General features: G+C 43.2%; 1 pseudogene; it reads left to right on the forward strand.

Annotated features, from left to right (window-relative positions):
- LOC142492384 (forkhead box protein E4-like) overlaps positions 1-10,836 on the forward strand; it is a 74,524-nt pseudogene extending 63,688 nt beyond the window's left edge.
- The last annotated feature ends 15,573 nt before the right edge of the window (positions 10,837-26,409 follow it).

Here is a 26,409-nt window from a genome sequence, read left to right on the forward strand (position 1 = left end):
ACAATACACCGGTATTCTTATTATTCAATGCAAATAACACTTTGACATAGATAGAATTCACCCAGATTCTTACAAGCACACATACAGGGATTACTCAATCAATCAACCTTTTTTTTTTTTTTTTTACCATATCCATACTTAAAAATAAAACATTCTGAGGGAAAAAGAAACCTATACCTGTTATACTCTTGTTTTCCACTTTTCAATTCAGACAGGAAAATATTATTAATTTAAACTTAATATATACTCATACTCAGTTAATGTTGCACAAATAATTTGAGTTTGCATGTTCGTTTTTCCTAAGAGGCATGCTGCGATTCACGATTTTGTTACATTCCTATGCCTGTGTAAAAATAGCTGGAGGAAAAAAGGTGGGGGCTACTTGCAGCTGCTTATTACAATACATACAGGCGAGAGAGAGAGACAGCTGATTTTGCCACTAACAGCGAGGGAGAGGGCTGACAGGTTAGTGTAAGTTCATTAGATGACAAAATGTTAGTGCCCATAATGAGTTTATACAGGAAAGAAATCTTAACACTTTATGCGCACGTATTAATAAACAATTATTAACTTAACTTTAAACAATACCTTAACTTAACATTAAACAATCCTTATGTTAACTTAACTTTAAACAATTTTAACTTAACTTAACTTAAATTGCCACGCTATTTGAAATCATATACTGTCCGTTTTACTTATCAGGGACTTACTGTACACTTGATTAAACAATAGGGACCCACCCTTTGTTACATTAATCACAGACTTACCCTCGATAAAACCAAAAGGGACTCTCACCCTTTGTTACATAAATCGGGGACTTACCCTTGATTAAAGGGACTTACCCACGATTAAACAATAAGGACTCTCACCTTATGTTCTTTTGCCCTTATAAATTTAGGTTGTTTAGTTTCGCAGAGGAAAAGGTGAGAAACAAATAAAAAGAATCTTTACTCACCCTTTTTCCTGTGCGAAATTCCACTTCTGTCACCAAAACTGTTAGATCTCTACAGATCAGGTCCTTCTAGGGCAAGCAAAACCTTTTCTCCCGGGAGCTACTGAAACGCAACAGATATGGGATGCTTTCAATTAGCGTAGCATATACGAGCTCGGAGCTGTGAAAATTCAAGGAAGCTAGTGGTTGAATTGTCACAACTAAATTTTAATGGTTCACAAGCAGGTATTTATACACAAGGCAGGGACAAAAATACAGTTGTCATCTGTTACAAATATGGGTACACATCTAAATTTACATGTATCCTTCACATAATGCCTTTTCTGTAGAGCTTAAAACATTTAACTGCTGAGCAAGAGACATATACAATGGTGACTTATAAGGCAACCCTATCCTCTGTTTTAACAATATTTTGACAGGCATTGAACAGTTGGTCTGCAGCTATTTACGATAGCCTCCCGTGAAAATAGCAAGGCCAGCGTATTCTTTTTAACCTTATCAATTCCAGAAGACAGTTTTAACCTTACACTAACACTACCTGCTGTTTCCAGGACTGGCATGTCACTGGCATGTCAGTGTAGGGCAGAATAGCAGCCAGACATGGCATGGCTACATGTATATTACATAATAAAAACCGTTAAATAAACAAAAAATATGAAAGGCATATACAGGTGCAACTGCCTGTTGTCTACCGCTTGCCTTGCGAATTCGTCACTTTATCCCGTCTGACACCGCAAGATTCCAGCGGCAAGACTAGTGGCCCATCGGATTAAAACAGCGGGGGTCCCTCCGTTTTATTGGGACTCGTGCTGTGTGAATCCTACCTGGCTTCACCTGTCTGTAAGAGACGCGCGGTAAGAGAGAAACTGAATCAGTCACTCTAACTGCGCGCCTGTAACAGGCGATTGTAGGGCTTTTATTTTATTTTTATAATACAGTACTGTAGCAGGGGGTCTCTGGAGCTGAACCGCATTGATTTCATGTCTGGGGACCCCCTGCTTCCCGAGTTACAGGCCCCATTATGGGGTTTGTGCAAAGGGAAAGGGAAGGGGGGTGAACAGGGCGCTTCCAAGGAGTGATTTAAAAAACAGTGTTTGTGAAAATTATGATAAAGAACAAATGTGAAACACCTAAAAACAATTGATAACCTTCACCACCCAGTGATAATAGGTAAATGCAAAATATACAAAAGGTGATATGCAGCTCAACTTCCTCAAAGGGGACTGTTCCAAGTACCCAGATGATATGCAACTTTTCTTCTTGTAGAGGAGGAGCGCAAAGTAGCTCAGTGGTATATATGAATAAAGAAATAAAAGCAAATATAGTGCAGAGTGTAATGTCTATAATCAATCATGTAGCCTTAGGTAGTTGCACTCACAAAACTTGTAGTTCATATAAGCATGTCAGAGATCCTTCTCTCTCTGACTGGTGACCTTTAAGTAGATGTATGTAGTGATTCTCAGGATATCCCTCAATAGGTAAATGGTATTGCATGGAAAAAAGAAAAAAGCCACAATAGTGCATACTAATGGGGTGCCGGTATCCCTGCTGCCATGTTTATATTCTCCCGCGTCAAGGCCCGCGTGATCGAGAGATTTAACCAAAACAAGCGGATAGTACCAGGCAAATCCAGTGAAGTTTTGGTCTCAAAAGCCCTTCATCTTTTACATTTATTGGAGTGCTACTTTTACGCTATAGCGGTGGTGAACACCATTCTACTCCCACCCATCTTTCCCAGATATCCAAGGTGAGGGGTAAGGTCTACTCTTCTGTTTTTTTATATAGCCTGGCCTTTGGCAGCTATGGCTAATTCTGGGCCTTTCCACTGTCAGTCCTGTTAGAACAGGCATTGAATCGGTTAATTCCTTCAGTTAGCCTGTTTGCATTTCAGCTCTGAGTATTGTAGCAATATTCAGGGGCAGGCTTAAGCAACCTTTGAGCATGTTATTCCAAAGGGTGGATATGGGTTGGAACACCCCCTGATGTGTGTGAGCCAATCTGTATCCAGCTTTGAGTTGTAATGATTCAAAGCTAGAGACACTCCCTGAGGATATTCAAATTGAGACATGTTTCCTAAAATAAGTGATCAGTTAGGATGAGGAGTCAGTCAGAGAAGAGATATTGAGTAGAGCTGATAGAGAAGCGGTCTCTCCCGCTTACCCCACCTAGGTGAGAAGGAGGGAAATTACGTTGCTATGAGCAGAGGGCAAGAGCAGGCCTGTGCTGTCATGCTGTACTATGCTGTGTATGCTGCTCTGCCAATAAAGAACCACACGAAGGAAAAACAGGTGCGCAAATCACATCAGGACCCCCACTGACACTCTTGGCTGTAACGTTCTCGACCTATGAATCCAAAAGGATTCTCTCCTTGATAGACACTGAACTCTATTTCCACCCCTCCAGTGGGCTATTGTTTGCTATTTAAGGGAGGGAAACATAGAGGGAAGTTAGATTAACCCCTGATGAAGACTTTGCAGTGGAAACGTGCGTTGGGTAAATCAGAGATTACTAAGGAGCCCTTGTTGATGACATCCAGAGTGGAGGACAACTTTAATCAGCCCAGTACCTGCTGTGATGGCCGTGGAGCGGATGCTGTTGCTGTGAATATCCTTGTCTGACCATATGACCCAGGGTGGTCTGAATGCTCTCAAACAAAGGCACTTATGTAAGTGGAATACTTTGTGTTTTTAACATTAAAAACAGTACTATACTATTTTTGCTTTCCCCCTTTATTGTATATTGATTTCCCCCCCCCCCCTCTATATGGATCTGGAGTACCTGTCTGGAGACATAAGTTGGTAACTTCTAATAACCACAACGCTTTCATTTCACGTTAAACACGTGAGTGCAAATTTTATAGAACTTCCAGCATTGAAATGATCTGTTGGAGTAGACAATATTGCACTATTTTTGTGTTTTTAATTTCTTTTCCATGTCCTGATGTGATTTGGCACCTGTTTTTCCTTTGTTTGCTGATTGAATTTGGTTTGAATTCTACGTAGGGAGCTGCACTCATTAAAGACAGTATATCACTTATGTTATTTGATTTATTAGTAATTGTGAGGATTCAGGGATCGCGGCATCCGCGCCCTGGTCCTCCTTCTCCTGCGGTTACTCCCGCTACCGTGGCGCTCGCCTCTCGCTGGCGTCACTCACCTTCGGCGGTCCTGGGGGTTCCCCGCCGTGCTCTGCGTCCTCGGATGCCCGCGGGGTCTGCAGTCCCGCATGCGGCCGCCGTGTTCCCCAGCCGCGCGCCTGAACAGCGCGCGCCGGGTGAGGTTAATTTATTCACTGCTCCTGCAGTGAAGACCCGCCTCCAGCACACTAAGAGGACCTCCTACCAAGACAAGAGTCCTCACCTGCCTGCCAATCAAGGGGACCTATCCAGGATAGCTCCACGCAGTCCTCCAGGCCTGCCCCCACCTCTGATTGGCCAGTCACACTTTATAATGCCAGTTCTTCCTCTTACTCATTGCTCGACATAGTTTTCACTTGGATTACTACTCTGGCGTTTTCTCTCTTATTCTCTCAGGTTACGACTTGGCTTGGCGGACGTCTCTCTCTGGCTCTAGACCCCTGCTTGGACAAACGACCTTCCGGAATTCTCCAATCCCAGACTTTGGCTAACCTCAACGACAACGGCATTTCTACACCGGTACCGGCAAGTATTGCTAGCTAAATACACCTGGCCTGGCAACGCCAAAATCACCACACTCCGGACACGCTCCCTTTGCTGCGGGTGCGTGCTTCTATACGTTCCTCACCTCAGTGAAAGGAACGGGTCTGGTCTGCGGGCAGCACCGGCGTAACATAATGTCGAGCCCACAAGACGCAGACCAGACTGTGGACTCTATGATGACGGCCATGTACCAACAATACAGGCCTTAACGGATCAAGTGGCTCTCCTCTCCCAACAGGTATCGGACCGCCCTTTACAGGCTCCGCCTGCGGCGCAGCCTGACTTATCTTCCACTTCATTTTCAGTTCCGAAGATTCCGGCTCCAAGGCCCTACGCAGGGGATCCACACACCTGTCGTGGCTTTCTCAACCAGTGCGAGATCCAGTTCGAGATGGCTCCCCAGTTGTATGCTACTGGCCGGAAAAAGGTAGCCTACGTATATAGTCTGCTCACAGGTAATGCACTGGCATGGGCCTCTCCGATCTGGGAACTACGCCCTGATATTACCCGCGATTACGCGGCCTTCAGACGGGACTTTCGACAGGTTTTTGATATCCCCGCACGTCAAGAGACTGCTTCTGATACCCTGCTAGAGCTTACACAGGGACATCGGCCTGTGGGTCAATACGCCTTGGAATTCAGAACTGTAGCAGCTGAGACTCATTGGGTTCAGGAGGCTTTAGTCGCCGTCTTCTGGAAAGGTCTATCGGAGTCTCTGAAGGATGAACTTGCTTCCCACACCAGGCCAGAGTTACTGGAGGATCTCATCACCCTGGCTACTTGTATGGATCAGCGCCTTCAGGTACGCCGCGCTCAGCGTCAGCTTCCCCGGGCTACGCCTTTCCGTGCTTCCTTTTCCAGGTTCTCTACTAACCAGAGACCCGTCGTATCCCCGTTACCGGCGCTGGAGGCTCCAGAGCCGATGCAACTTGGAGTTCAGCAACCTCGGGTACCGTCACGACAACTTCGCTCTACTGGGGAATCGTGCCATCATTGCGGAGCTTCTGAGCAGCGTACCCGTAACCATCCTCCATCTCCGGGAAACGACTAAGCCCAGTGAGTACGAAGGGGCGCTCTCTGGGTACTGAATCTCCTTGTCCCCCTCCCAGAAGGGAACTTCCCAAAAGATTGACTATTCCCGTCTCCCTTTCAGGACCGACTTTCCGCACCTCCACTGCTGCATTTATAGATTCCGGCGCAGGAGGGAATTTCATAGATCAAACCTTTTCTGAGCAAAATCAAATTCCGCTTTCCAGGAAGGACTCTCCCGTTACCTTGGTCGGGATTGATAATCGACCTCTCACCCCGGCTTATATCTCCTTAGAGACCAGACCTATCACCCTTTCTACTCATTCTCACAAAGAGACTCTGGGTTTTGATGTTATTCATGCCCCAGGAACACCTATCACGCTTGGCTTGCCCTGGTTACAGAAGCATAATCCACTCATCGATTGGGTTTCTCCTAACCCTATTAACTGGAGGTCAAGGTCAGAGAAACCTTTTTCCTCTATCAAGCAACCATCCTTTCTATTAGCCAACACATTAAGTTCTCTGAGGGAGTTACCTTCTCCATACGCCGAATTCTTGGACGTTTTCAGCAAGGCTCAGTCTGAACTTCTACCTCCTCATCGTTCCTACGATTGTCCGATTGATCTGGTACCTGGTTATACCTTGCCTAAAGCCAAATCTTATCCTCTCTCGTTGCCCGAGACCAAAGCTATGGACGAATATATTCGTGAGAATCTTAAGTGGGGCTTCATACGTCATTCCAATTCTCCTGCGGGGGCTGGATTCTTCTTTGTCAAAAAGAAAGATGGTACTCTCAGACCATGTATTGATTACCGGGGTCTGAACCATATCACGGTGAAGAATCGTTATCATCTCCGAACTCTTTGATAGACTTCAGGGGGCCAATCTCTTTACTAAACTGGATCTCCGTGGGGCATACAACCTCATCCGCATCCGGGAGGGCGATGAATGGAAGACTGCCTTCAACACTCGTAGCGGACACTACGAATATCTAGTGATGCCCTTCGGGTTATGCAACGCACCGGCAGTTTTTCAGGACTTCATCAATGACATCTTTCAAGACGTTCTTAATATATTTGTCATTGTATACCTGGATGACATCCTTATTTTTTCTCAAAACTTACAGGATCATATCATCCATACGAAGTTTGTGCTTTCACGCCTCCGCGAGAACCGGTTGTTTGCTAAAATGGAGAAATGCATTTTTCATCAGTCTACCACTTCTTTTCTCGGATACATTATCTCCAACAAAGGTTTGGCCATGGACCCAGAGAAGCTAAAGGCCGTCGTGGATTGGCCACAACCCAATTCCCTCAAATCTGTTCAACGGTTTTTGGGTTTTTCTAATTATTACCGGAAGTTTATCCGCAACTTTTCTACCATTGTCGCTCCTATCACGGCACTGACCAAAAAAGGTGCAGACCCTTCATCTTGGTCTCCAGAAGCTGTCACGGCATTCGAGACACTGAAACAAACTTTTGTCTCTGCTCCCATCCTTCGACACCTTTACACGAATTTCCCCTTCACCTTAGAGGTTGACGCTTCGGACTGTGGGGCTGGGGCGGTTCTGTCGCAGAAATTTTCTTCCCAGGATAAACTTCATCCTTGCGGGTTCTTCTCCAAAAGATTTTCATCGGCAGAGAGGAATTATGACGTGGGCAATAGGGAACTTTTGGCCGTCAAGATGGCTCTTCAAGAATGGAGACATCTTCTGGAGGGGTCAAAAGAGCCATTCACCATCCTTACAGACCATAAGAACTTATTATACATTGAGAATGCCCGTCGCTTAGGTCCTCGCCAAGCTCGCTGGTCGTTATTTTTCTCTAGATTCAATTTTGTTCTCTCATACATTCCCGGCACTAAGAACGTCAAGGCGGATGCTCTCTCCCGGCAATACTCTTCTGAAGAGAGATCAGAGAAAACCACTGAGTCCATCCTCCCTAAACAAAGAATCTTAGCAGCTGTGGCATTCAAGAATCTTGAGAGGATCATCAAGTCTCAAGAGAACCTCCCGTCCGGTCTTGTGGTTAATAAAGACTCTTTGTATGTGGAACCCAAATTTATCCCTGAAATACTGGACTGGGGACACGCCGTCCGTTCGGCAGGGCATCCTGGATTCAAGAAAACCTTGGACCTCATCCGTCGTACCTTTTGGTGGCCCAATATGGCTAAAACCATTCTGGAATTTACACGGTCCTGTCCGGTATGTGCGCGTAACAAGATTCCTCGTCAGAAACCTCAGGGTCTTCTCTTACCTTTACCTATTCCGGAGCGTCCCTGGTCCCACATTTCGATGGATTTTATTGTGGAGTTGCCTAGGTCGAAAGGCATGAATACAATTCTTGTGGTAGTGGATCGGTTTTCCAAGATGGCACACTTTATCCCTCTCAAAGGATTACCCTCCTCACCCGCCCTTGCGGATATTTTTGCCAAAGAGATTTTCCGGATCCATGGGATTCCCACATCCATCGTGTCCGATCGGGGTTCCCAGTTCGTCTCCAAGTTCTGGAGAAATTTCACCAAGAGACTAGGTATCTCGTCTTCCTTTTCTTCTGGATATCACCCTCAATCCAACGGACAGACCGAGAGGGTTAATCAATCCCTCGAGAAATACTTAAGGTGCTTCGTGTCTACTTCTCAGGATGACTGGGCAGAATTACTTACCTGGGCTGAGTACGCATTCAATTCTTCCAGGAATGAGTCCACTCACGAGACCCCCTTCTTTATCAACTACGGATTCCATCCGGCTCGCCTACCCATTACTAAAAAATCCTCTGGGGTACCAGCCGTGGACGAACATATTGCTCTCCTACAAGACTCTTGGTCCAGAATACAATCTGCATTACAAAAGGCATCCTTGACATCTAAAAATCAGGCTGATCGTCACCGTCGTCCGGCACCCGAATACAAACCCGGGGACAAGGTTTGGCTATCATCCAAGAACATCCGTCTCAAAACGCCTTCCCTCAAATTGGCTCCTAGGTTCCTGGGTCCCTTTTCCATTTTGAAGCAGGTTAATCCAGTTTCTTTTCGACTCCAACTTCCTCAAAGCATGAGAATTCCGAATGTCTTTCACACCTCACTTCTCAAACCTTTTATCTCCAGTAGCCTCTTTCCGGATCACACTTCTAAACAAGATCCTGTGATGGTACAGGGTAACGAAGAGTATGAAATACAGGCTCTACTGGATTCCCGTCTTTCAAGAGGTAAAGTCCACTTCTTGGTCCACTGGAGAGGTTTTGGCCACGAAGAGAGGTCATGGGTACCCCTGAAAGATATTCATGCGCCAGGACTCCTCAAACGCTTTCGAAAGAAGTTTCCATCAAAACCATGGAGGGATCGTCCTGAGGCCGATCCTGAAGGGGGGGGTACTGTGAGGATTCAGGGATCGCGGCATCCGCGCCCTGGTCCTCCTTCTCCTGCGGTTACTCCCGCTACCGTGGCGCGCGCCTCTCGCTGGCGTCTCTCACCTTCGGCGGTCCTGGGGGTTCCCCGCCGTGCTCTGCGTCCTCGGATGCCCGCGGGGTCTGCAGTCCCGCATGCGGCCGCCGTGTTCCCCAGCCGCGCGCCTGAACAGCGCGCGCCGGGTGAGGTTAATTTATTCACTGCTCCTGCAGTGAAGACCCGCCTCCAGCACACTAAGAGGACCTCCTACCAAGACAAGAGTCCTCACCTGCCTGCCAATCAAGGGGACCTATCCAGGATAGCTCCACGCAGTCCTCCAGGCCTGCCCCCACCTCTGATTGGCCAGTCACACTTTATAATGCCAGTTCTTCCTCTTACTCATTGCTCGACATAGTTTTCACTTGGATTACTACTCTGGCGTTTTCTCTCTTATTCTCTCAGGTTACGACTTGGCTTGGCGGACGTCTCTCTCTGGCTCTAGACCCCTGCTTGGACAAACGACCTTCCAGAATTCTCCAATCCCAGACTTTGGCTAACGGCAACGACAACGGCATTTCTACACCGGTACCGGCAAGTATTGCTAGCTAAATACACCTGGCCTGGCAACGCCAAAATCACCACACTCCGGACACGCTCCCTTTGCTGCGGTTGCGTGCTTCTATACGTTCCTCACCTCAGTGAAAGGAACGGGTCTGGTCTGCGGGCAGCACCGGCGTAACAGTAATATTATTTGTGCTTGTTTTTCCTATTTCACCAATAAAGAACCACAGAAAGAAGCTGCTGTGTGTGTGTCACTGTTCCTGGAGTGAGAAGTAGAAAGTGTCAGTGGGGGGGGTCCTGACTCTGGAGACCTCAGAGAATCCCTACTGGCTGGAGGCACTGCACCATCCAGAGAGAACAAGAGCAAGGTAACCTGTCCCACACCAACTCCTGTACCTGTCCTGGGCTCTCCCCACAACATTGCGGAGCCCTCAGCCCTCCTGTTTGCCAACAGGTCACAGCACCAAGACCGTGTACAGTAACCAGAAGGAGTGTACCCCCCCCCCAATCTCATGTCGGGTGGGGTGAAAGAGGGTTACATTTATTTAAACATTACTTTGGCAATACATTTATCCTTGCTACTCTTTGCAACTTGAGTGCAATGTTTTCCAAACTTTTGTAGCTGCTCATCTCTTTCCAGATCATTTTTTCTTATTATACAGTTCTAGATTCAATAAATAGAATCTTTACATCATAATTTGTGTGTGTTGCATATCTTATTGCCTGCGTAAAATATTTGGTGTATTTTAGTGTTAAAAATGCCTTCAGGAACGGAACCTTTCATTTAAACAGTGTTCCTATGGGAAAATATGATTCGCTTTACGACGCTTCACTATCCGACGCCATTTTGAGTAACGCATTGTGTCGGATAACTGAGGACTGCCTGTATACCTACAATGTAGGTTAGTTATTGTAATCAGCTTGTACAATAAAGATTCCTGAATGAGGATTAGTATATTAAATGTTTTTGTTAAATAATATATATACTGTATATAATATTGAGTGCCAGTTATCAATGTCTACATTTTGCCAAACTGTTGTAAAAATGTTGCACCTTGATTGAAGAGGAAAATGTCATCATTTTCAATGGAATGTTTGTACCTAGTAAATCATATTGCAGTTTCTTTGTTTCTATTTAACAACTCCTTAAAATCTCATTGTGTTGGTTTTACAGACAGTCTCCTATTTTGAGGCCCACAATAAACACTCCAGCAGCATGCTATGGCTGTAAATTAACTAGAACTGCTGCAAGCATCAATGAATAAAGACACACTTGCTTAAGGCAGGGTTATAGGTCAGTTTAATCGGTGACCTTTTTGCCCTTGCATACTCCATTAAGCTTAATGACTTTGGTTAATTTGTTATAATACAAGCTTGGCTGCACTTTTGCCTCCTCTTCCTGGAAAAAAAAAGCAACCACTGTGTTATAATCCAATTGGCACAATTCTAAGATGAGGATGAATGAACATTCAGCTGAGGGATGTGTAGTAAGAAAGAGCCCTAACAAGCACGGCAGGAATTTTAATTTTTCCCCTTTCACAAAGCACCACTAAAGTACTAATAAATATTGCAATAATTTACAGCTCTGGTACAGATTGCAGATTGACAGCCATAAAGCTCACTTTGCCAAGTTGAGTCTTCTGGGTTGTTTTGTCAGCTCTATCCACTAGCAAACACTAAACTATTTAAGCACATTGCTGCCAAAGAGGCCTGCAACTCATTGGGATACAACGAAGAGATTACTATTATTCTGGATAGCAATAATTCACTGACTCGTCTCGTCCTTTGTAACATTGCACATGAAATGAATGCTTGGATAAGATCATTACCCCACAAAGAAATAGAATTAGGGGTAGTAATGATAACAATACTGGTAGCATACTGTATATGCCTACATATTGGGCTGAAGGAGTAGATGAATTGTAATCTCTCTGCCTTTGAAGCAGGGGAACCCGGTTTGAATCCAAGTGTTAGCCGTCCTGGCAAGTCAGTGTATGCCACTGTAGTTTAGGAACAAACATTCATTGTAGGCTCTTCAGGACAGGGACTTGTTGTGCCTTCAAATGTATTTGTAACAAGCTGCATACAGTTTCAGCGCTTTTGTATAATTTAATTTCAGAATTGTATAGCCTTTATTTTCATTAAAATAAAGTAGCCATTATTTATTGTTGCCAGTCATTTACAGTAGAAATTGAGTGGTAGAAGATTCACAACAGGCAAAGGCAGTAATCAATTGAAGGTCTATTATGTATAAAGAATTGTTTAAAAAAAAATGTAAAAAATATGAAGGACTGTCAAAAAATTTATTTCTCACCGAAAATCATTAACGGTATATGTTGCTATGTCTTATTTATGTTTTGACACTAGGCACAAGATTTCAAATTCATTGAATGGTGCGGGTCACATTCATACATATAAATGCGCTAAGAATTGTTTGCGACTAATTGACAGATGACAGAAAATGTTGGCACATGCTTGTAATTTATTATTACATATAATTTTTATATGTGCACCACAGACATCTCCCTCCATCTCCAACAACACTGTAAAAATTGGTTATATACGTTGGCGCACAAAGATGCATTCATTTGTTAATCTTACAATTTTATGACAAAATTGCTTTTTGCAATGCTTTATACAGAGGCAACGTAATTGTATAGATTGCACAGATTTAGCATTGCACATATAGTGCAATAAGTGACGCATGCGTTAAGGAAATGGTGCGCGCATTGCTGTCGCAATGGAGCTGCATCAAACCTCACACTATATATCGCGCCAGCTCTGATGCAACACTGCACGTCAATGGGAGCAATAATGTCTGCTAAAAATGTAGCTCTAATTTAGGTCATTCACATTATCTCCTTCATGCCTCAGGTATTACAAAGAAATACACAGTTTTAGGACCTTGCATTTCATAGCTCCCTGTTTGCCCCTCTTCTTTCTCCTTTTAATGATAGGATAATAAGCTCTTCAGAGTGCTTGCATTGTACTGCAATACAACATTCACTAACCTATTTCTGTATTATAAACCCAGAGATAATGTATATCATCTGTGAACACGATTCACATATGAATTTGTAATAATTTACATCATTATTATCTACTTCCATAATCATCCATTTATTTGAGGAGCACATTCCCTAGCAAAACACAATATGGGAGGATAATGTGAATAACTATTTACAAGTATAAGCAATTTATATTAGTGAATATAGGATTACAAGTTCCTGTTTTTATATGGTTCTGAGGATTTAGTTATATTGTCAAACATACCTTCTGCTTTCCCACTTTCTTACCTCCTGGCCCTACAGACACTGTAATGTGTAATGTGGCGGCCATCTTGGGGTTGGTGCGACCAGAAGGAAGGGGCACAGAGACACAGGATTTCCTCCGCGGGACAGGGGTTGACCATGCCAGAGTATCTGGAGCCAGGGAAGAGGAAGGTAGTGTCCAGGGAACCTGCCAAGCTCCCAGACTAGGCCCAAGCCTGCCCCTATGCCCCACATAGATTCCCCTCACCACAGAGAAGTGTACAGGGCTGGTCCTATGAATAGGTAGCTCCTGTTAGTGAGAAAGCACAGCAGAGCAGATCGGAACGCAGAAGGAGGCTTCCTACTGCGGCCTCTGAATCAGCCATCACCTGGACCTTAAGGCATGAGGGGGTTGTTGTTGGAGACCCCGCAGCATGTGACCCTGCTGCTATTCTTGCCCTTAAGCCAGGAAGGTATTGTGCCCCAATACCACGGGAGAGAGTAGCGCAGCCCTCATGCACACACTACTGGAAACTGGGTTATAGATGCCCGAGCACCCTAAGAACTATTGGGGCTAGCTACAACAGGACTATATTACTGTTATTGTTGTTATTTCTGTGCCTTGTGTTGTGGGTATTATTCTACGCCTCCTGGGAAATCACAGTAAAGGAGTTATATTATATTTGATCATGAATGTGTTATTGGGGTATACCCTAGGTATACGAGTTCCTTTGAGGAGCCATCCTTTTACCCAGGATCCTAATAGGTGGAGGTGCTGCACCATATAGAGATATACAGAGAACACAGTCACTCCAGGCTCCCTATGAGGCTCAGACCTTCTGCATGCCTACAGGTAGCACCAGTACCGTAATAACCACTGTTTCCCATAGGAATAAGGGAAAGGGTGTTACATTTGGAGGTGCTGTTGAGATCCAGACTTGGGGTGCCCAACCTAAACTTAAGAAAACCCAATTAAGTAAGGGATCATGTTCCTACCGTCCAAACAGAGGGTCTGTAAGTGGGCTCTGAAATGCTGGAAACCTTCCAGTCACATGGTCGCCTTTGGGCATGTTCCGTTGTCAACCTACTTATATGACGTGTGTTTAACCTTGAGTCCGTTTCCAGGGTTCACGGACACCCGCCTCTTAAATCTAGACTGAGACACCATCCTCCTTTGGAGTATGGTTCTTATTAATTGCAACCATGACTTGCAGGAGGAAGATGGCCCACAGGTCCTGCAGCTCCTGGGAACTCCGCCCTGCGGATGTCCCCTCATATACCCTGAACTGACCATAAAGACGGAGGATTCTAGTCGTGGCCCTAGCATGGAGTAGCTTCTGGTGGTTATGTCTTTACCTTCCCCAGGAAGTCCTAGCAGGAGTGAGGCCAGCGCCACGTCCGGCGGCAGCTGACGGTCTGATTGGAGCAGCCGCAGTTCCCGCAGCTCGAGATCAGGTACCCGCAGAAGCAATACAGCAGTTGGCTGGGAACCCAAGCCAGTCATCCCCGGCACAACACTATCATAAGTTAAAAGCCTTTTCAGGGGTATTACCAATGCCCACTGGGGAAGATTTGAAGAATGGAAGGACCATACCTTACAAGTGCTGGCATCTACCGCCCCCCTAAAGCCCCTCTACAATCCCTGACTGATATCACCCAATTTCTTGGCTCCATTTCCTCTCTGAATGAGAAGAGTGAGCTGCTAGTTCTTGGGGATTTCAACTTTAATTGGCTTGACCCTAAAAACTACAAAATCCAGATACAACTCAAGTCACTTAACCTATCGCAACTCATTTCCCAACCCACACGGATAAACCTGAAATCGCACAACAATTCCTTGCTAGACTGGATTCTCTCCTCAAACCCCAGCAGAATCCAATCCTCTGGCATCCTTCCTGACATTTTCAGTGACCATGCAATAGTGTACTGTGTAAGGAAAATTAAACCGCCCCATTCAAGCCCTAAAGTTCTCATCACTAGAACAATTAAAAACTTTAACCCACAACAGTTTCTGGATGACCTTACCAACTGCCCATGGCACAGAATCGATTTAATTCCCGACCCTGATTCTGCGCTCGACTATTTCCAATCCGAGTTCTTAAAACTCTGCGATACCCATGCTCCACTACGCAAAATAAGGGTACGGGGGGCCCACCTCCCATGGGTTACACCTGACCTTATAGCACTCTACCAGTTCAGGGATGCCTTGTGGAAAAGCCACAAAGTAACTGGCACTACCAAGGATCTCAATCACTACAGATGCATGCGGAACATGTGCACAAGGCAAACAAGGCATGCAAAAGCACAATATTACTCTGACAATCTCCACCAGAATACATCAAACCCAGCTAACTTCTGGAAGGTTATCAACAATATATTCCAGCCTCCTAACCATCAACAACCAAGTAATATCACTAAGGGGGATATTACTCTGACAAACCCTACTGACATTGCAAATGCATTCAATGATTACTTTGTGGGGTGTGCCACTAACTTATTAGCGAAACGCAGCCCAAACCACAAACCTGAATCTCATCCTGGGAGTACCCCTACCGTCCCACCCCCTCCCAACACTGCCCACATTTTTCAATTTGGCCCAGTACCTGAAGAGGAGATTATACAAGCGCTCCTCAAACTAAAGCAAAAGAAAGACGGTGCAAAACAGCGCTAAAAATAACAATACCCCTAATGGGACACACGTGAAATACAATTGAAATTACAATAGTGGCAGCCAGACAGAAACTGACAGTACAGTCAGTGGGATGGCATGAAAAAAAAAAGAAGAGAATGCCGGCGCCAAACGTGACAATAATTTATAAGTATATATAAAAAAGTCCAAACCAAATGGGTGATAGTCCAATTGATGTCCTTGGATGGTCAGTGGGTGAACAAACGGACTGTGGAATCTCTCCAAGGGATGGTGGGATATGTGAAAATAAAAGAAAATGAATTATGGTGCAGTATATCAGTCAATGCAGATATAAAACCATGGAACATATAACATTAACAACACAGTACAAACATGACACACTGGACAAACTGATGAAACCAGAATGATTTAGATAGGCGCTAAATAAAAGTGCAGTGGTATAATGATAGATTCACACAGGAAAAAATATATAAGTAACTTAAACGATGTCTCAACCTTCCTGTGGGGGATATGTACAGATCCCCCTCAAATGGAATGGATACAGGTGGTTGGAAGGGAGCCACAGTCGCAGGAACATCCAAAAAATAAAAGGAAATATAATAGTGCAATATGTTGTGATAAAGCGAATTTTGAGATGTCTTGGCTCTATAGAGTGTCTACTTACAATAAGAAGGTGTATAAAAAGCGTATTGCAATTATAATGATAGATTCACACAGGAAAAAATATATAAGTAACTTAAACGATGTCTCAACCTTCCTGTGGGGGATATGTACAGATCCCCCTCAAATGGAATGGATACAGGTGGTTGGAAGGGAGCCACAGTCGCAGGAACATCCAAAAAATAAAAGGAAATATAATAGTGCAATATGTTGTGATAAAGCGAATTTTGAGATGTCTTGGCTCTATAGAGTGTCTACTTACAATAAGTAGGTGTATAAAAAGCGTATTGCAATACGCTTTTTATACACCTACTTATTGTAAGTAGACACTCTATAGAGCCAAGACATCTCAAAATTCGCTTTATCACAACATATTGCACTATTATATTTCCTTTTATTTTTTGGATGTTCCTGCGACTGTGGCTCCCTTCCAACCACCTGTATACACTGGACAAACTAACATTAACACAAGCCAGACTATAATATAATGAAAAGCTATTTATTAACAACTAATTGCAGAGTTCCGTGGTATGCAGACATCAATCCGGGGGTGGGTGGTAAAATCGTTGCCCTACTCACACGATTAAAAAGTTTTGAAGCAGTGAGGATGAAGACACAGTCTTTGGTAGTCCCAAGATGGCGACAGGAGTCTTCTTACTAGCGTCCCACGTGACGGGGATGCAGTATGGAGCCGCACGAGCCGCAGGAGCTGTACCACCAAACGGACGTGACGTCACGCTCCTTCCTCCTTCTGCCGAAGTCCTGTCCTCTTGTTAGTCTTGTCCCCCACAACACAAACCAGGATACTGAGCTGCTACTACCGGGAACCACAACTCCAACTCTAAAGAAAGAAGAACTTATTTTAGATATCCCACCATACCTTGGAGAGATTCCACAGTCCGTTTGTTCACCCACTAACCATCCAAGGACATCAATTGGACTATCACCCATTTGGTTTGGACTTTTTTATATATACTTATAAATTATTGTCACGTTTGGCGCCGGCATGCTCCTCAAACTAAAACTAAGCAGCCAATGTGGACCCGACTTACTACAATCTAGGTTCCTACGACTTGGTGCCCCAGCCATTGCCAAACCAATTGCGTCCATAGTCAACTCTATCCTGTCTGCAGGCAATATCCCTAAGACCTGGAAAACTGCCAGAGTTGTCCCAATCTTCAAAAGTGGGGACAAAAACACTGTCTCAAACTACAGGCCAATCTCACTTCTCCCAATTCTATCCAAAGTCATGGAAAAATGTGTCCACTCCCAATTAAGCGATTTCTATACCAAGACAAATTTCCCTAGCCAATTCCAATCTGGGTTTCGTCCCAAACACTCCACGGTAACTACCCTGCTAAACGTTTGCAATGAAATCCAGTGTGGAATGGAACGGGGACAACTCACTGGTGCAGTATTCCTAGATTTTGCAAAGGCTTTTGACACAGTTGATCATGCTATCCTGCTTAACAAACTCCAGAGCTCTGGAATAGGGAAACATGCTTTAAACTGATTTCAGTCCTACCTATCAGGAAGATCCCAACATGTGTCCATCTCAGGCTCTAACTCCAACCCCCTGGATATCACCTGTGGTGTCCCGCAAGGCTCTGTTCTCGGGCCCCTACTCTTCTCAGTGTTCATTAATGATCTTCCCACAGCTTGTAAGGAAGCCTCAATACACATGTATGCAGATGACACAATCCTATATGCACACAGCCATAGCCTCTCTGACCTTCAACACATACTTCAGTCTGACTTTTTGAGACTCGAAAACTGGATTTCCCAAAACAAACTGTTTTTAAACACTGACAAGATTGTAACAATGGTATTTGGGACCAAGACTAAATTTGTAAAGCTTCCAGTAACTTTATTGTCAGCCTTTCTGTCAGTGTTGTTAGTTGTGTATGTCTTGTCTTTGTGAGTTACATGTTCTTTATATGCAGTGTCACGCTATGATTTCTCTCTTTATCTTCCCTGATTATATACCACGATTGCTGTTGTGGAGTCTGCGGTCTAGCAACCGGATCACCGTCACTGGACACTGCAGTACATCATTGGACTTATTTTTCGGTTTTTGCAATTGAGGTGCCAGTCTGTATTGTTATCTCTGTGTTTTCCACTAACTGTGTTTGGGTTAGTTTTTTTACCTGGCAGCTGTCCTATATTTAGTCACATAGCACATTGTGTTTTTATTGTATAATTATTTTGATTTTTAGATATATTTGTTAGCGCTATTTACACCATCCTTTTTTCCTAGTCACTGTTTGCCAACACAGGTGTAGCAGCTTCCAAATGTTTAATATCATAACACTGTAGTTTAGTCACCGTAGTTATATATCACATTTATTATGAGCACGTTATTCCAATCACGAACACGGAGGAATATCAATGTAGATCTTATTTTTAATGATCCTCATACTGTCCCTACAGTCGAACCCAAAATGGCTGATTTCCAGCCAATTTTGACACAATTAGAAAAAACTCTAGTTGCAGAAAGCCGACAGTGGTGGGAGGTTACAACCTTAAGCAAATATTTAGAGAACCACCGAATCCCACGAGGACTAAGAGTCCAAAAAGTACCAACAGTGGATACACAAAATACATCATTCATGAAAGAGTGGAATGACACTCTAGATCAGTGTTCTTTTTCGTTAATGAAAATGCTAATACATCAACGTAAAAAACGCTGATACAACTAGACAATGAAATTGAAGAATTAAAAATAAGACTTGACCGTATCTAAATAATAAAGAACTTCTGGATATGGAACCCACAGTTAAAAAGCGACTAGATCAGATTGAACTAGAAATAGTGGGTACCAAACAGAGTAAGTTCTTTAGAGTTAAGAACGATTATGACACGGCCGTCAGAGGACCTGGAATAGAAAAAGTAAGGATGAACAAATTAAACATCAGGAACAGCGGAATAGTTATTCTTATATGGGGACCAAGCGAAGTAGGATTGAGAAGAGCAATCCTACTCCTAATAACAATAATAATAGGTCAAGAAAACCACACCAATTACCTCTTATACCCATTCCAGTTCCCATCCCTCAACCACAAAGGGTATTGCCCCAACATGATACGAGCCAGTATCTCAAACAAAAAAGAGCTAAGGAACTATATGACGCACAGATAGCATCAACATCTAAAATTGAAGCAAGTTTGTCTAGTAACAAATATCATGTGCTATCAGAAATTGAGTCAGAAAGTGAACCTGACAGTGCGTCATATACTCCTTTACCTACCCCGGGGGTTAAATCTAACTTTTCTTTTTTAGAGTGGAGGAAGGAAAGGGAACACATCTTTCCCCAGGTAGAAATAAAGAAAACCAGTCTAGAAGTACAGCCACCCATGAATTACAAAAAAAGAAAAAATGCACCAGAGGGAGAAGAGGAGGTACTAATAGAAATAGGTTAAGCAATAGTAAAACTTACCACAACATCTTTAACCTTAGTCGACACATCCTTACCCCAGTAGAAAAAAGGGTGTTGGGCAAGGGCCTTACATTTGCACCAATATGCGGCCCCAACAGCTTTAATATCCACATTGATGTTCACAAGTTTGCACGAAAACTTGCACTAAAAAAATACTTTTTAAAAGATGCAGTTACTAGTCAATTAGATCAGAAGTCTTTGAATGTAGATTCAACTAAATCAAATAGTAATTTCAAAGTGAAGTCCACTTTTTATCCTAAATTTGCCCAAGGTCATCTGGTCAACTCCTTTGTGGAGATAGTGACCAGAGAATTGGAAGAGTCTAGTAGGACATATAAAATCCATAGAGACAATTTCAATACCAACGAAAAACTAGCCTTACAACAATTGGAGGACAATAAGAGGATAGTTATAAAATCTGCTGACAAAGGGGGGGGTGTATAGTGGTGATGGATATTGAATATTATCTCCAGGAGTCAATGAGACTGCTTGGAGATATAGACACATACCTCCCCCTTTCAAGTAATCCTCTTAAGCAATTTGAAATTCAGCTCACTACATTGCTAAACAAAGGTCTCGAGGAAGGAGCTATAACACAACAAGAATTAGAATTTTTAGATGTACAATTTTCACACACTCCCATCTTTTATTTTATCCCAAAAATACACAAAAGCATTACACAACCCCCTGGCAGGCCTATCATTTCATGTATAGGATCACTCACTTCCAATTTATCTTTATTTATAGACCATCACCTTCAACCTCTGGTACATCAGGTCCGGTCCTACCTGCGTGATACAACACATGTCCTTCAGATACTTAGGGATCTGAAATGGGAGCCTGAGTACACTTGGGTGACAGCGGATGTCACCTCTTTGTACACTACTATAAATCATGCTAAAGGCTGTCAGGCAATATCACGCAGGTTGGAATTGGACGTCACTACATCACCAGAACTTAAAACATTTTTAGTAGATAGTATTAATTTCATTTTAACGCACAATTATTTTCAATTTTATTCACAATTTTATTTGCAGACCTGTGGAACGGCGATGGGCACAAGGTTTGCCCCAAGCTATGCGAATCTTTTTATGGACAGTTGGGAAAAAGATTTTATTTGGAACAACTGTCCATTTGGGGCTCACCTTGTGCTCTGGCGCCGTTTCATAGATGATATTATATTTGTGTGGTCAGGCAGCCAGGAACAGCTGGAGTTGTTTTTTGAGTATCTAAACTTTAATGATAGGGATCTAAAATTTACTTTTAACTATAACAAGGAGCATATAGAATTCTTGGATCTCGGCATTTATATTTCAGACAACAAAATAGAGACGAAAACATTTTTTAAGCCAGTGCAGGCCAACAATTACCTTAGGGCAGACAGCCAGCACAATCCAAGTTGGATCCGGAATATCCCTAGGGGTCAGCTCACCCGTCTGAAGCACAACTGTTCAAATCCTGAGGAGTTTGCGCTCCAGGCAGATGAGCTGAAAGACAAGTTCAGAGATAGAGGCTATCCGGAGAATCTACTTGAAGAAGCGTCACTACAGGTAGATAAAATTGAAAGAAATACACTGTTAGAATATAATAGCAAAAAGCAAATAAATGAGTTGGAACAAACCAACGGGGTGGCATTCGTCACCCAGTACAACGAGATGGCGCCAAAGATCAGGCATATTTTTAATAAGCATTGGCCTATGCTCCTTTGTGATAATGTACTATCCAAATGCCTTCCCGAGAAACCGAAAATCATTTTTACAAAAGCAGCAAATATAAAAACACGTTTAGCTCCTAGTTGCCCTCTAGATAATTCGAAACTAACGAAAGCAAGTAAAAATAAGGGCTTTTTTACATGCACTAAATGCACAGCTTGTACTTTCAGCAATGACACTAGAACCTTTAAATCAAACGTAACAGATACAATTTACACTATAAAAACGTTGATTAACTGCCACTCCACTTTTGTGATTTATCTATTGCAGTGCCCGTGTGGCCTACAATATGTGGGTAGGACGAGCAGGTGCTATCAAAGAAGAATATATGAGCACATTTATAATATTAGACGAGGTTTACCCACACACAGTGTTTCGCATCATTTTAGCGTGCACCATAATAAAAGTCCTGTTGGACTGAAATGTCAGGCTATAGAAAGTTCGCAAGTAAATTGGAGGGGGGGGGGAATCAGTTACAACAGATTAGTAGGCGAGAAGCTTACTGGATCTACGAGCTGAAAACCCTCTCTCCAAATGGACTCAATATAGACTTCGACCTGGGTGTCTTTCTTAAATAAAAGATTTTTTTATCAATACTCTTAAAAATTTATATATATATATATATATATATAATTAAACTTTTTATTAAGAAAATATATATTTGTAATAAGGGTTTTTACTTAAAATATTTAACTATAATGGTTTGTAATTTAAAGTAATCTTTTATCAGTAAAGTTATGATATGATAGAATCAGGTTCTTGGAGAATAAATTAGTTATGGAACCGTATATTATTCTATACCTCTGAATTTTTATAATTTTTAAAAATTTTAAATAAATAAATTTTTATTAGTCAATAAAAATTTTTTATTAAACATATATTTGAGAAATGACATATATATATATACACAGGAATTAACTGCATCATTAACAATTTTGTATACAATGTGTGCAGGACTAGTGCAAAACTGTCTAACATCAATAGTGGATAGATAAACATCTAGAAATTGAGAATGAAGTGTAATTGATTATATTCCATGATTGTCAGGATGATGTGTATACTGTATGTAATGAATTTGTAACCAGTTTTATGTTATATGTTGTATTATGTGTATGTTAGGCTGCCATTGTCTAGCACAGTCATGAGTGACAGGATAAACAACCAATCACGATTGTCAGAAGATCAATGTGAGAGACAATTTATCTCCACCAATTGTGTATCACCTGCCATTACATAAGGAAAGCCTGGACTGTGCTAACCTTCCCCTGAAGAAGTGCGCATGCGCACGAAACACGTTGGGTGTTTTAGAGATCATTTGGAGAGTGAACAGCACAAGGAGCAGACCTCTGCATCAATACCCAGTTCCAGCAGATGGTAGAGAAGTGTGGCGAGGAGTAAGCGGCGGCGATTAGCTCCACCCAGCGAGTGACGTCATTTCGGATGGAACATCTCGCGAGGGTTGGCCTGCAGAGACGCCCGGCCTGAGAGTGATCGGAGGAGGCGCCGGCGGCCATTACAGAAGCACCATGCGCCTAGGAACAGCTGAAACCGGACTGCATCTCTTGCTACCACTGTCTGAATACTCTGGATTGCTGTAAGTAGGATTCCGGTTTTACACACCGGATCCTAGACCTGCTCCCCAGTTCACTACCATTTTTTAGTAATTGTTCTAATAAATCTCTGTTTTATTGTCAGCCTTTCTGTCAGTGTTGTTAGTTGTGTATGTCTTGTCTTTGTGAGTTACATGTTCTTTATATGCAGTGTCACGCTATGATTTCTCTCTTTATCTTCCCTGCATTATATACCACGATTGCTGTTGTGGAGTCTGCGGTCTAGCAACCGGATCACCGTCACTGGACACTGCAGTACATCATTGGACTTATTTTTCGGTTTTGGACAATTGAGGCGCCGGTCTGTATTGTTATCTTCCAGTAACTGAGCTCCTAATACGAACTAACGCTAACACCACCCTAACACCTGTCACTAGTTTTAAATACCTGGGCTTATGGTTTGACTCCCACTTAAGATTCGGGATGCACATGGATACCCTGCCAACCAAGACCTATGCCAAACTAGGTGTACTTTACAGGAACAAATCCTCCCTAAGTCTCCTGGTCAGAAAGCGTATCGCACAGCAGATGCTAATGCCAATTATTGACTATGGAGACATAGTATATGGCTCGGCACCTCAAACCCACCTTAGCAAACTTGACACCCGCTACAATTCAATTTGTCGTTTTGTTCTCCAATTCAACTACAACACACATCACTGCGAAATGCTCAAAGAACTAGATTGGTCCACACTAGAGTCTAGGCGCAAAGTTCACCTTTCCTGTCTTGCCTTTAAATTCTTCATGGGCAAGCTACCCACCTATCTGAACAAGCTCCTCACCCCTACCACATGCAGCACCTATCACCTGAGATCAGACTCCAAAAGACTGTTCATGGTCCCAAGGCACAACAAAGAATCCGGACGTTCCTCCTTCTCCTTCCGTGCACCCCAAAACTGGAACAACCTACCCAAGACTCTCACATCCACCACGAGTTTAAGTTCTTTCAAATCTAAGGCTGTCTCACATTTTAACATGGTCTGTAACTGTTTCATACGCTCATAATATATATTTTCTTTAACTGTGCACGCAATGTCTTGTATATAATGTATACCCTGTTCATTTATGTAACTGTACTTGTAACCATGTATTATTTGTTTTACTCTGTGCTCAGGACATACTTCAAAACGAGAGGTAACTCTCAATGTATTACTTCCTGGTAAAATATTTTATAAATAAATAAATAAAGTGCTAGAAGAATGCTCCTACTCTCCACCAGGGGGAGTAAAACATGTGTGAGATACTCTCAACTACCCTGCTCATGATGAGAGAGACTGGTACTTCTCCCTGGAAACTATGCCCACAAATGACCAGATAAGAAGATGGAAGTTGGTACCCGAAGTTAAGCGGTGGAAATCTACGCTCACTCTTCGATTTATAGTATCCATCCAAAACATGTCGCCTCACCCTGTGCATTTGGATGCCGGTCAAATACTGGGCCAAATATACCCGGTCACTCATGTGGAACCTCTTGTTCATGTAAATGCTGCCACCGTGCGAGAAGACTCATCTGAATTACCCTTTGACTTCAGAGAATCACCCTTGCCACCTGAATGGAAGAAGTGGCTTGGGGACAAATTTACTGAACGCAAGGAAGTTAAATGGATGTGGGTTGCAGCAAAAGCATGCAGCACACATTAGGCTGAGTGATTCCACCATGTTCCGAGAAAGATCGAGACGTATAGCTCCAAGAGATGTGGACCATGTTGGGAACATGCTGAAAGAGATGGAGACCGCTGGCATCGTGACCGAGTCCCGCAGCCCCTATGCCTCACCTATTGTGGTGGTGCAGAAGAATGGTTCAGTGCACCTATGTGTGGACTATCGCACCCTGAATCATCACACGGTTCCTGACCAATACACGCTAACCCAAATCAAGGAGGTCCTCAGCGCCCTCTTGGGCAGTAAGTGGTTCAGTGTACTGGATCGGTTTTTGGGATACTGTAATGGGCAATAGGCACATATAGCAAATTACCTATAAGTACAGCTTAGGGTACACTGCCGTACTCATGATAATTTACTTTGGACTATAATGTACACAAATACCAAGTTTTGCAATAATGGAATTTCCCCTATATTTCAGAAAGGCACTTAGTCTCCACTATATTTAGTCACTGCTACTGTACCAAACAGGAAAGAAAATGGGGAAGTTAGTCTGCTGTTAGTCTAAGGAAAGATAAGGAACACTGCCAAGTGTTGCTATAGTGGGTAGAAATAATTTCTCTAAGATAGGTAGAATTATGTTATTCTGCTTCGATACAAAAAGGGACGTAGACAGAGAGAAAATAAGCTTTGTATAATGCCAGAGCAAGGACAGAAAAAAAGGAGAACAGAACACGAGACCACAACTGATAGTCGAGACTGATCTGACATAATACCGTAATTGGTTTGTGAGTATGGCAGGCATATCTGATACCTACTGTAACTAACTCTGCTTATTTTTTGTAACAAATATATATATATACAGTATAACGGATTTATCAGCATTTACTTATTTTTTCTGCTGTATGCAATAAAATAGTTATCATTTTATGCACCTCTGAGTATCCCTTTTCTATATATAATGTTATCACTATACCCTGCTATAAGGGTGTGAGACTATTTCTACAAATATAATATCACGATGTATGCTTCTTATTTAGTGTAAGGATATAATATATCGTTAGACATTATTTGGGAGGAAAAGTGTGGACCCGCCCGCGACAATACTATCAAGATACTATGAGCCCAGACGATCAAGAGAAAACGGCGTTCGTCTGCCCGTTAGGATTCTACCAGTTCACCCGGATGCCTCAAGGCATTTGTGGAGCCCCTGCCACGTTCCAGCAGCTTATGGAGAAGACCATCGGAGACATGAACCCCAGAGAGTGTCTGGTCTACTTGGATGACATTATTGTCTCTGATCGGACTTTGGAGAAGCATGAGGAGCGCCTCCTGAAGGTCTGAAGCTGTCCCTAGACAAGTGAAAATTCTGCTGGACCTCAGTCACCTATGTTGGTCATATTGTCTCTGCAGATGAAGTGGCAATGGACCCTACCAAGGTGGAAGCAGTGATGAACTGGCTTCGGCCTGACAATGTGATGGAACTTCGTTCCTTCCTAGGATTCTGTGGATACTATCAGAGATTTGTGGAAGGGTACTCTTGTATTGCCAAAGTTCTGAACAATTTATTGAAGCTCTGTCCTGACGACCCTAACCAGAAAGCCGTGAATCCAAGAACACTGTCCGGCGAGAAATGGACTTCTGCCTCTGAGGAGACCTTCTTGACCCTAAAGAAAAGGCAAACAAAAGCCCCCATGTTGGCCTATGTCAACTTGGAGCAACTCTACGTGTTGCACGTAGATGCCAGCTTCGATGGATTGGGAGCTGTACTGCATCAGAAGTATCCTGTGGGTCTTCGGCCTGTCGCCTACATGAGCCGCAGTCTAACTCTGAGCGTGAAGAATTATCCAGTCCATAAACGGGAGTTTCTAGCCCTGAAGTGC

The sequence above is a fragment of the Ascaphus truei genome, chromosome 4, assembly GCF_040206685.1.
Source record: "Ascaphus truei isolate aAscTru1 chromosome 4, aAscTru1.hap1, whole genome shotgun sequence".
NCBI lineage: Eukaryota > Metazoa > Chordata > Amphibia > Anura > Ascaphidae > Ascaphus > Ascaphus truei.